Source organism: Herpailurus yagouaroundi, unplaced genomic scaffold (assembly GCF_014898765.1).
Source record: "Herpailurus yagouaroundi ecotype Mexico unplaced genomic scaffold, PumYag 530, whole genome shotgun sequence".
In the NCBI taxonomy this organism is placed as follows: domain Eukaryota; kingdom Metazoa; phylum Chordata; class Mammalia; order Carnivora; family Felidae; genus Herpailurus; species Herpailurus yagouaroundi.
The window spans coordinates 6,800,127-6,810,886 of NW_024412747.1; the positions used below are offsets into that span (position 1 = coordinate 6,800,127).

General features: G+C 47.3%; 1 pseudogene; it reads right to left on the reverse strand.

Moving 5' to 3' along the window:
• Window positions 1-10,307: 10,307 nt before the first annotated feature.
• On the reverse strand, window positions 10,308-10,400 carry LOC121023260 (uncharacterized; annotated as a pseudogene).
• Between the last annotated feature and the right edge of the window lie 360 nt (window positions 10,401-10,760).

Sequence of the window (10,760 nt, forward strand, 5' to 3'; positions counted from 1 at the left end):
CTGGTATTGTGATAACGTTGTGTGGTGACAAGTGGTAGCTATGTTTGTGAGTCTAGCATGATCCGTCGACTTACCCAGTCACCATGGCGTGTGACTGAAACTCAGGTACCACTGTGTGTCTGCTGCACTTCAATTTAAGAAACGTAATATAGGGGCGCCTGAGTGGCTCCGTCAGTTAAGCGGCTGACTTTGGCTCAGGTCACGATCTCGCGGTCCGTGAGTTCGAGCCCCGCGTCGGGCTCTGTGCTGACAGCTCAGAGCCTGGAGCCTGTTTCGGATTCTGCGTCTCCCTCTCTCTGACCCTCCCCCATTCATGCTCTGTCTCTCTCTGTGTCAAAAATAAATAAACGTTAAAAAATTAAAAAAAAAAAAAGAAATGTAATATAAAGAGGGAATCTATATCTACATCATCTCCATCTGTGTACATAGAGAGAGAGAGAGAGTAATTCGATAAACAGTGAGCATTCCAATGAGGAAAAAGAAAGCGTCAGTGGCCTAAGGGAGACAAAGCATGTAGGGAAAGTGGTTTGTGTTACTGCCTTTTGTTCTTCTGTTGGAGTGCTTTGGCTTTTCTCTGTGGTATACAGAATCTAGGAACAGAAATATGTGGTCATTTGAGGCAATAAAAAATTCATATTGTACTAATAGGGACTTAGTCCCTGCTACGAATTACATAAGGCCGCTATTAATCTGGTCTAAACCACTGTTTTATTACGACATTTAAAGCCCTGATGGGTTCACGAGCATCTGTTCAGGTCTCTGGGCTCCCCTGTCGAACCAGCTGAGTGAGCACTGGATGGGACATTAGGAATCTGCACCAGCAGATTCCGTTTCAGCCCCAGAGCCCCAGAAATCAGGCACACAGTTAGGCTGGGGGTGCAGAAACTTCCATGAAGAGCCTGGAGTAGCCATCTCTGATGAGCCGAGAGTAATCATTTCTCAGTTTCGCGACGTGCCCCTTGCGCTCCTTCCAGGGAGGGTTGCAGGCTCCCTCGACTGCTCCCCACCCCCCACCCCAGCCCCCCAGCCCTACTTCTCTGGAAGCCCCTATTCCCTCCCACCCTCCCACAGCAGCACGGATGGCTGTTCCCCTGGGGGCCTCTGTCGCCTGGCACGCCCCTGATCATGGTTACTCAACAGTCTTCTCAGAAGAGGTCTCTGATGTTTCTCTCACCCCTCCAGCTGTGAATTTGGCCAGGAAGTAGGCAAATGCCCTGTGGAACAGTTCACTGAACAATCAGCTAAAGTAGATCACACAGGTCAAGTGATGACGCCCACTCTGGAACTCTCTTCATCCCGCCAGGAAAAATCCATACTCCTTCCCTGAATCCTCCGACGTGAACTGTAAAGGTTTAGCATGTCTAAAAATAAATGCTTCCCCAGCACGGAGTTGTCACTAGCAGCAAATTCCCATATGGTTAATTTCCTGCCCAGTAACATTTTCTAAATTTACGCTGCCCTCTGCCATCGCTTCAGAAGCTGCCGTGAAACCTTGGTTTGTATTTAATGAAGAACCTGTCATAAGCGGTCAAGCAATGTTTCCAAGGTCACACAGACAGCAGGGAACGGGGTGGGGGGCTACAGTTCTGGCACCTGCCTGTTGACCTCCGCCCCTACGTCTTCCAGCCGCCTTTCCTAGCGATGTCCCTCTGCATGAGCTCTCGGTTCTCTGATTCCCCGGAGCACGCGTGTCCCATGCCACCCAATGCAGCTTCTGTTGCTCTGCGGTCTTTGGCTTTTTTTCTCTTGTTTTGCTTCGGTTAACGCATTCTTCCCACAAGAGGTCAACGTGGGCAGAGTTTGAGGACCTAACCAGGAGTTAAGTTAGATGCCCTTGTCCACACGGCACATTAGCTGGTCCAAACCCAAAGAAGGAGCAGGCTGGGAAGAGGTGACTGTCTAGCAAAGCTCTAATCCCCTCAAAGGCAAGGAAGCCCGTTACTGTAGGACCTAGCCCAATACTGAGCAAAAATGTGTACAAGTAATATTTCCATACTTGATTTGTTATTATGATTCCAATTGCCCTACCACTTTAAGTTTAAATGAATTTCATGCTCACTCAAATTTCAAGTAAACTGACTACTTTTTTAAATGTTTATCCTATTTCTCAAGATGCTTGTGGGCTTCCTGAGGAGCTGTATTTTAGAATGATCGCTGTGGTCCCATGGAAAGCACCCGGGGTCCATTTCTCTCCGGGAAGACAAGACTTGAGAATGTTGGAGAACTCAGCACTGGTCTGGGGTACTAGGTACATGATCACCAGCCGCACAACTGGTTCCCAGGGTACAGGTACCGGAAGCCCTGGATAGTAGATGCCTCCTTTCAGCTGATAGGACTTTGGGGGGGAGAGAATGCCTAGAAAAAGATAAAGTTTTAATCAAACCATGAAAACTCTTGTCCCCAATATTGGCGGTTACATCTCCTTTTAGACACTGAAGGAAACCTCTTTATCTCTTTTATGGTACTACCAAGAGTTCTTTCAACAGGATGTCACGTTGATGGATCATCGATTCAGTTTACTTATTCTGCTTTCCATCTTTATCATTCAGAGCAGATGGGTAAGGAATTGGGTCAACAGTCTTTCCTTGGCTTTCTTCTACTCTAGAACGTTCGGATCACATTCTGATTGAAGGTAAACACCAATAGTGACAACTGGTAACAGACTTGTGATAATAAATTCCTGATTTATTATAATAAATAATAATATATATATAACATAAATAATAAATAATAATAAATAATAATGATAATAATAAATTCCTGAATCTGTGAATCCAGAGCTCCCCAGAGGGCACCAAACAGCTCCCTCAATCTCACTCTGAGTCGGTTTCCCTGTGATTCTGTTCCATAACGCCATCCCCTCTAAGGGTCATTACATTCTTATGTAAACACTTGATTCTGGAAGATTATAAGGTATCTCCATTTGTTCCTTGCCTACAACTGATTCCTCTCTCCCTCTCTCTCTCTCCCTCCCTCCCTCCCTCCTTCCCTCCCTTCTTCCTTCCTTCCTTCTTTCCTTCCTTCCTGGCTTGTCGGTATCCCCTCAGTTTCCAGTAATGCTCTCATTCTCCACATCTCATCCTCTGTATATCAGGTTTGCTCTTCCGGCAGATGAGGCACTGAATTTTGAATCAGGAAAATTTGGTTTCAAATGCCAGCTTGCCACTTGCCAGCTAGTGAATCTGGCCAAGTCACTTCACATCTCTGAGTCTTGATTTCCTTGTCCGTAGAGCAAAGTTCAAAAATATATTCCTGAGAATGCATTAACCCCAATGACATAATAAATGGGAGCACCTTTAAAACTTATAAAATGATATGCAAATGGGACAGACCAATAGTTTTATGATGCCTTGTCTTTCACGGATCCTTAGTAGCAACAGAGTATTTGTGAGGGTCCAGGGTTCGATACTGCATGGGGTGGGTGGGATGTGAAATGTCCCCCTTCTTGTGGTTTTTCTCCCTCACTTGAACTACTTAATCTGTAAATTTTACCTTCCTCGATAATACTCATTTCTGTGAGCTATCCCAAATCTTTTGTAGATTGGGAGCAATAAATTACTTAAGAAATAAATAATTAATAAAACAAGTGCAATTCATTAATCCACCGTTTAAGGCACAATCCCTGCTTGTAAGCGGTGTATGTCACAATGGGAAGACACAAAAATCCTTTGGAAGGCATCTAACAGCACCAGGGACATTTTAAAAGCCCTGGATAAGTGGGGGAGATGGCAGGTGGCCAGGGTGGAGGTGAGCGAGGTCCTCCGGGGCCGGGGAAGCCAGGAAAGGTTTTGGAGAGCTGCGGGCGCTCAACGTAAGCCTTGAAGTCAATGAAGAAGGGTGAAGAGAGCCTTCGGGGCTAGGGGAGATGATGAGCAAAGTTGCGAACACAGAAGGAGGGAGAGGGTGTTCGGGAGGAAGTCAGCAAGGTGAAAAGCAAGACAGGGAGACAGCTTTCCAGAGTCCGTGATCCTCATACAATGGAACGCACACCCTGCTGGCTCTCATCTAGCGACACACGCCCATTTGCACGACGTACAATCCATGGAGCTCCGAGACGAGCCACTGGAGTCAGAGTTAGTGGGTTTCCGTGCCACCCACTGACAGCCCACAAAACATCTCTGAGCTTCTTCAGAGTAACAGCACATCAGAATGTAACACGAGGAACTTGTTACCCCTGGGCAAGTCTGAAGGTTGGAAATACTCTTATTTCATTAGAAATCACTTGTTCCAATATTTCTTGCGTGGCAAGAAAAGGGATGGGGTGATGGTTAGTACTGGGATAACTGGGAGGGCATCCGTACCCTCATTGAGAGGTGGGCACCCAAATAACAGCACCCACAGCGTCGTCCCAAATGGAGGAGGGACAATGGTGAGATTTTCTTCCCAGAACCTAAAGCTATGGTTCAATATTTCAAGGCTCCCCTTAATGAAAAGCATTAATATGTCCAGGTCTGGACTGTATCTATGAAGGTAAAAAAATCTAAAGACACACCCTTGCCCTTGGAAAACAAATATGCGGTCTGTATTCGGAATATTGGGCCACATAAAAATAAGGGTAATGGAGAAGGAGGAAGAAACAGGAGGCCCTTGCTGGTTCCAAAGCAGCCTGTCCCAGGACCTCTGACTTGGCTGGCGGGCTTGGCTGGCACCTGTGATGCCACATTTGGTTTGTGCAGCTCCGGGTCTGTGATTCTGAAGCTTGTGCACCTGAGATTGGTTGGGTTTTCAGCTTCCCTTCCTGCTTCCCGTCCTCCGGTTCTGCAGGCCGACCTTGATCCCTGCCTCACGCCCTCTGTTCCAGCCAGATCCTGAGAAACATAAGAGGTGAATCACCCCTTCAAATGATGAGACGTTGTTTCAAGGGACCTTTTATTAGGTGAAGCATCTCATGAGTGATAGGAAAGCCCATGTGAGTAACCTTTTGCCAGTCTATAGTCATACATGCAAAGCTGAGTTCTTCTCTTTGAGAGGAACACACGTGCCTTGCCAAGTGGCCGTCACATCGTGAAGGTTCCACAGGGCCAGCTGATTGTTTAGTTGTTCCTGATTTTCTAATCACTGCCGGCCTACTGTGCCTCCGTGGTAAACCCTCAACCCTGACTCACCCACGCCTGGCCAGCTTCTCTGTCTCTTACCTGTAGACTCCGCTAAATGATAGCACATTTTACACAGAAGAAAGAGGAGACTTTCAAGTTCACCAGCCCAAATCCAAGTGTGAACATTCTAAAGTGAGGAAAAATTTAAAAAAATCTTTTACTTTTCCTCTTGATCTCAAATAGTTGACAAAGTGGAGTGCAGTTTATATACACATAGAAACATATCTAAGTTTAAAGCGGACATGATGATTTTGATACATGTGTAGATATTGCAAGATGATTACCACAATAATGTTAATTACCATCTCTATCTTCTCATATAATTATCATTTTGCCTGTGTGGTGAGAGCATTTAAGACCTTGACAACTTTCAAGTACATAATACAGTATCCTTTAAAAAAATTTTTTTTTAGTGTTTATTTATGAAACAGAGAGACAGAGTGCGAGCAGGGAGGGGCAGAGAGAGAGAGGGAGACACAGAATCCGAAGCAGGGTCCAGGCTCCGAGCTGTCAGCACAGAGCCCAACAGTGGGCTCGGACCAAGAGATCATGACCTGAGCCGAAGTCGGCCGCTTAATGGACTGAGCCACCCACGTGACCCCCGTATTGTTAATTACAGTCACTATGTTAAATGTTAGATTCCCAGAATTTGTTTATTTTCTAGGTAGAAGTTTGTGCCTTTGGACCAACATCTCCCCACTCCCCCCCACACCCCAAACCCCTGGCAGCCACCATTCTACTCTACATCTCTATGAGCTCAACTTTTCTAGATTTCCACTATATCTAGATCTAGATCTAAATATAAGCGAGATCGTACACTATTTGCCTTTCTCTTCCCAACTTATTTTACTTAGCGTAATGCCCTCAAGGTCCAACTGAATTGTTTCAAAAGGCAGGAGTGGGTCCTTAGAGGACAGGATGCTACATAGGATGCATTCTTTTGTGAGTTCTCAGCAGGGGCCCAAAGGAACAAACTGACAAAGAAAGTTACCATTTTCCTGCAGCAGATGCAGGGAGGAAGGAATCCGCTCTGTTAAAGCCTTGCTGAGTCACTGGGCAGCTGATATATTAGCAGCCATTAGCCAGCCCACAGTCGTCAGAAAACAAGTACAATTGTGCAATCTTTACAGAAGAGACCTTACAAATTGGGGTTGGCAGCCGAACTGACAGATCCAGGACTGTTATTAAATGGACGAGAACCTTTTGCCTGCTGACTATTTTGGAGACTTGAACCCAGCAACAGGACTCTTTACACGCGCCCCCCCCCCCCCAAAAAAAAACGTTTGGTCACCATGGACAGGTCACACAAGACTCCTTTAAATTAATCTGTTTGCTCCTCATATGAGATTATGTAGTCACACTCTTTCACTAAGTGGATAGATGGTACTATTTAGTCCCGATTTCATCGGGCCTCTTTAAGGAGCGAACTGTCTACTCATAAGGCTATGTTAGTACATGGTGACTCTTCTGTGCGTTATGCCAAGACATGGGTGGCAATGGAAGACACGGGACTGGGAACTTAGCTGAGCACAAATGGCCTGGGAGGATGAGAACAGGACATCTTTCAGTTCAGGAGAAGAAAATGAGAAACCATAAAGCCAGCCGGGGAGATACAAGGTGTTCATCAGTCGTTCGGGAATGTAAAGGATTTTTACATCTCCGTTCTTTGGACGCTGGTGGCCGCTTTATTGATGCTTACTTGTCATCGCATCTGCAGCCACTGGGCCTAGGTAAGGTTGTAGGTAAGGATTCCTGGAAGGGGGATGGGCTTTGCTGGCCATTAGTCAGTTAGATGTCTGGCTCATCCTACCTCTACTTTGGTTCCCCACTCCCTCAAGGTCGGGTTTTCCTGTCCGGTCACTGTGTCCCTGAAACTCTAGCCTGGTACCTGTCTGGGCACCTGTCTAAACCCCAGCTCCTTCATGATGGAGTCTCCTGATGTCTACTTCAGTCTTCCCAAGTGAAGGTATTCTGCCAGCCCCTGGGTTTCTCTCCCATGAACTCCAGATCTCTCTGTCACTCTTGGCTGTATATTCACATTCTTGACCATCTGCTTGGAGCCTGGCATTGTTCTAGGCACTAGGAATACAGTGGTGAACTATAAACTATAGGGCCAAGGTTCATGCTGGCATGGAGGTGAATTTACACACTATCTAGGGCAGGATGGTACAGTATGGGAGACAGAAAATAAACAAGCAAACAAATTTACGTGGGATGATTTCAGATAGCGACAAGTGTTAGGAAACAAAGAAATGTAGGATAGGACGATTCGAGAGAGAGTAACTGGGGTGGGGATATTGTGGTTGAGATCGGCGACAGGGGAGGTCAGATCGGGTACCACCAAGGAGGCCGTGGTCACAGTGAGACACTGTGGGAAGGAAGCCAGCTTTGGGAACACCCGAAGGGAGAGAGAGGAGCAAGGGTCCACAGGCAGGAATGAGCTTAAGTTGCTCTAGAAAGACGTGGGTGGAACGTAGGGACAGGAAGGTATTCAATAGGAATGTGATAGCAGGCGAGGTGAGAGGCAGAGCCTATGGTGTGGGACCTGGTGTGGTAAGGAGCCTGAATCCTGGTCTACATGCTGTGGTAGATCATGCCATGGAAGGATTTTCTGCAGGGAAGTGACACGATTTGCTCTGCATTTTTAAAAGATCATTTGGTCTGCCTTAGAAGGTAGGGGTCATAGAAGGACATCAGTGTAGAGAGAACAGTTAGAAGCCTTACGTCTAATCTAAGTGAGAAATTCTGGTAGTGTGGCTTGGGTTAGAAAGTACAGGGACATGGAGAGAAGCTAACACAGCAGAGATTTGTCTTGGAGGTAAAGCTAGCAGGTTGTGCCAACGGATTGGATGTGAGTGTAAGGGAGGGAATGTAATTAAGGATGATGCCCAGATTTTTCTTGAGTGTCTGGGTGCCTGATGGCACCTTTTACTGAGTTACATCTGTGGGGGAGAGAAATGCCAAGGTCAGTTTCTGGGGCCATGCTCTTTGGTCATCCTTCTTAGACAGCCAAGTGAGGTGATGTATCAGGTCAGCAGTTCAGTGGAGAAGATAGGAATGGAAATGTCTAAGTACATGGATTGTTCGGGATGGGTAATTCCTATAACCATTCATTCATTCATTCTCCATTCATTCATTCATTCATTCAACAGTCCCTATTCTAGGCACTGGGGTTATAGCAGTGAACAAAATGGAAGTCTGTGCCCTCAAGGTGCTAATGTTCTAGCAGGAAAAGAAGGATAACAAACAAATACATGATTACAATATGTGTCAGGAAAAAGAGCAGGAACGACAGAGACAGGGATGGGGGTTGGGGGTAGGGGAGCAAATGTGGCCTCAGTGGTTGGGGAAGTCAGCCTTGAAAGGCAAAGTTCTGAAAGCAAGAGTGACCCGGGGAACGGCTCACAGAGGAGCGTGCCTGGGTAAGTCAAGGAACAGCGACGAAAATCAAAGATAAAAGCCACTGCTTTGGTCCTCACGGAGCTGACAGTCAGCTAGGCTCACAGACAAGAGGACAGACAATTTCTGAAGGAAAATAAAACCAGTCTGGCTTTTCCTTATAGTCTGTGGCCTTCAGAAGCTCCCTGAACACTTTTAAATTAGAAGCGATAACAGAAAGAAGCATGTCTGTGCTGTGAAAAGGAATAGTATTTGTACATAAACGCCTTCTATCTCTTCCATTATTGCTGCAACTTAGTTTAAAGGTTTGTGACCTCATCTTCGCACCTGCAGAAGTGTGTCGCAGTTCCCGTGCCTCCACGCTTCTATGAGATGAAGTGAAGATATTTGCTGGGGGTGGGGGGGAAGGGGTCTGCACATGGGCAGGTAGGGGAGAGGCAGCAGCAGAGGTGGCTGTCCAAGAAAGGGTGAGTGTTCATCAGATGGCATCCAACTGTCCACCTGAGCTGGCTCAGAACTCTAAACTCAGGGACTTGAGGAGTATAAGTTGGCATGGGGAGAGGGTGGGCAAGGAAGGGGGCGTGGGTAGGCACAGGGAGGGAGGGGTTTGCTGGGGGGGTGGGCATAGGAAGGAAGGGTCTGGATGAGGGAAGGGGTGTGGGTGGGCATAGGAAGGAAGGGTCTGGATGAGGGAAGGGGTGTGGATGGGCACAGGGAGGGAGGGGCTGGGTGAGGGAGGGAACAGGTGAGGGTGGATGTGAGTCCTCTCAGCCCCAACCCTCCTGATGGGACTTGGGCTAACCAAAGCCTTCACTTCCATCACCGCTGTCAGCCTAGGGTCAAGGTGTAGCTCGTGACCATCAGCAAACTGAGCAACCCAATGGCTCTTGTACCCTGGCTAGACTCACTCCCTAGCCCATGATGGGACTCTTGCCCCACAGGCTGCTTGCCAACTCCACCCCTGGGTGTGAGGAGTGGGTCCTAAAGCCCCCACCTTTGGGTGTACCAGGAGCTCCCCTGCAGAAGGGCGGTCTGCGTTCACTGACGTGTAGCTGTGGATGGACCAATTCCTCCAGCGAAGAAGCGAACAATGAAACAGAATTTTTACGTCTTTTTGGCCTGGGCTTGAGCACTGTCTGTCCCCCATTCCCGAGGACGTGGCTGCGATGCCTGCCCTGGCCACCAAGCAGGGCTCAGGGAGACGCAGGGCTTAGGGCACCAGCCCCCCTGTGCTAGCCCGGGGCTATGGACTCATGGTTGCTTCAACTTGCTGCTTCCGCGGGCAGTCCCCGCTGGGGACTGGGTGACAACAAAGACCTGGGGCCAGCCAGCCAGCCTGGGTTTGATCCTGGCCCTGTCCCTGTCAGCCACGCGACCTTGGACCAGTCATCTTCTTTAAGGGTTTGTTTCTTCATCTGTAAAACTGGAGAGAAGAATAACGCCATCCGTGTCCTCGTAAGGTATCAGTGAGCTACTACATCTGCAATTATTAGACCTGTACTTGTCATGCATTAGATGCTCAAAATGAAGTGTTGTAATTAATGGCCAGTTATTAATGGCCTTTTGTAGTGCAGATGTCTGCCCCAGCTGTGTTTAATGAGCCCCCTAATTTTTTTCAAATGCTAATAATACATTTTATTTAACCTACTATGTCCAAAATATTATAGTGTAACATGATATTTTTAGTGGGCTAACACATACATAAAATTTACCCTGTTAACTATTACAGCAATGGCATCGAGTACATCCCCGGTGTTGTGCAACCAACACAACTCTCCAGCCCGTAGACTGTTCTTCATCTTCCCCCACCGGAAAAAAGCTTCTGGAGTCGTCCTGCCATCCTTACGCAGGGGCCATGCTAACTTTCTCTGTACCGTTTTCAAAGGACGTGCTGCCCGAGGGAGCGCCACAGCGTGACGTTTTCAAGGGATTCGCTGGTGGTCTGAAAGTGACCAACATGTGTGCAGGTAGCAATCTTACGAACTAAGGTTAACAAAGGAAACCTAACACCACTTTCTCACACCAAAAAAAATCTTCTTCAGAGACTCTGCATCCAGCGGCGTGAACCTTGCACGCACAGCTTCCCGAGACAACTCAAGCTGGAACATTTTCATTTTTACCGGCCCCGTATAAGCTGGCCTATCACCCATGTGCCTTCTCATAGAGTATATTCCTGATTGATTGGAGGCACCGTGTCAATAGATTCTTCCCAAACATATTCTTTCTGCAGATCCAAGACCTGAGTCCTCTGTAGAGGCATTTTTA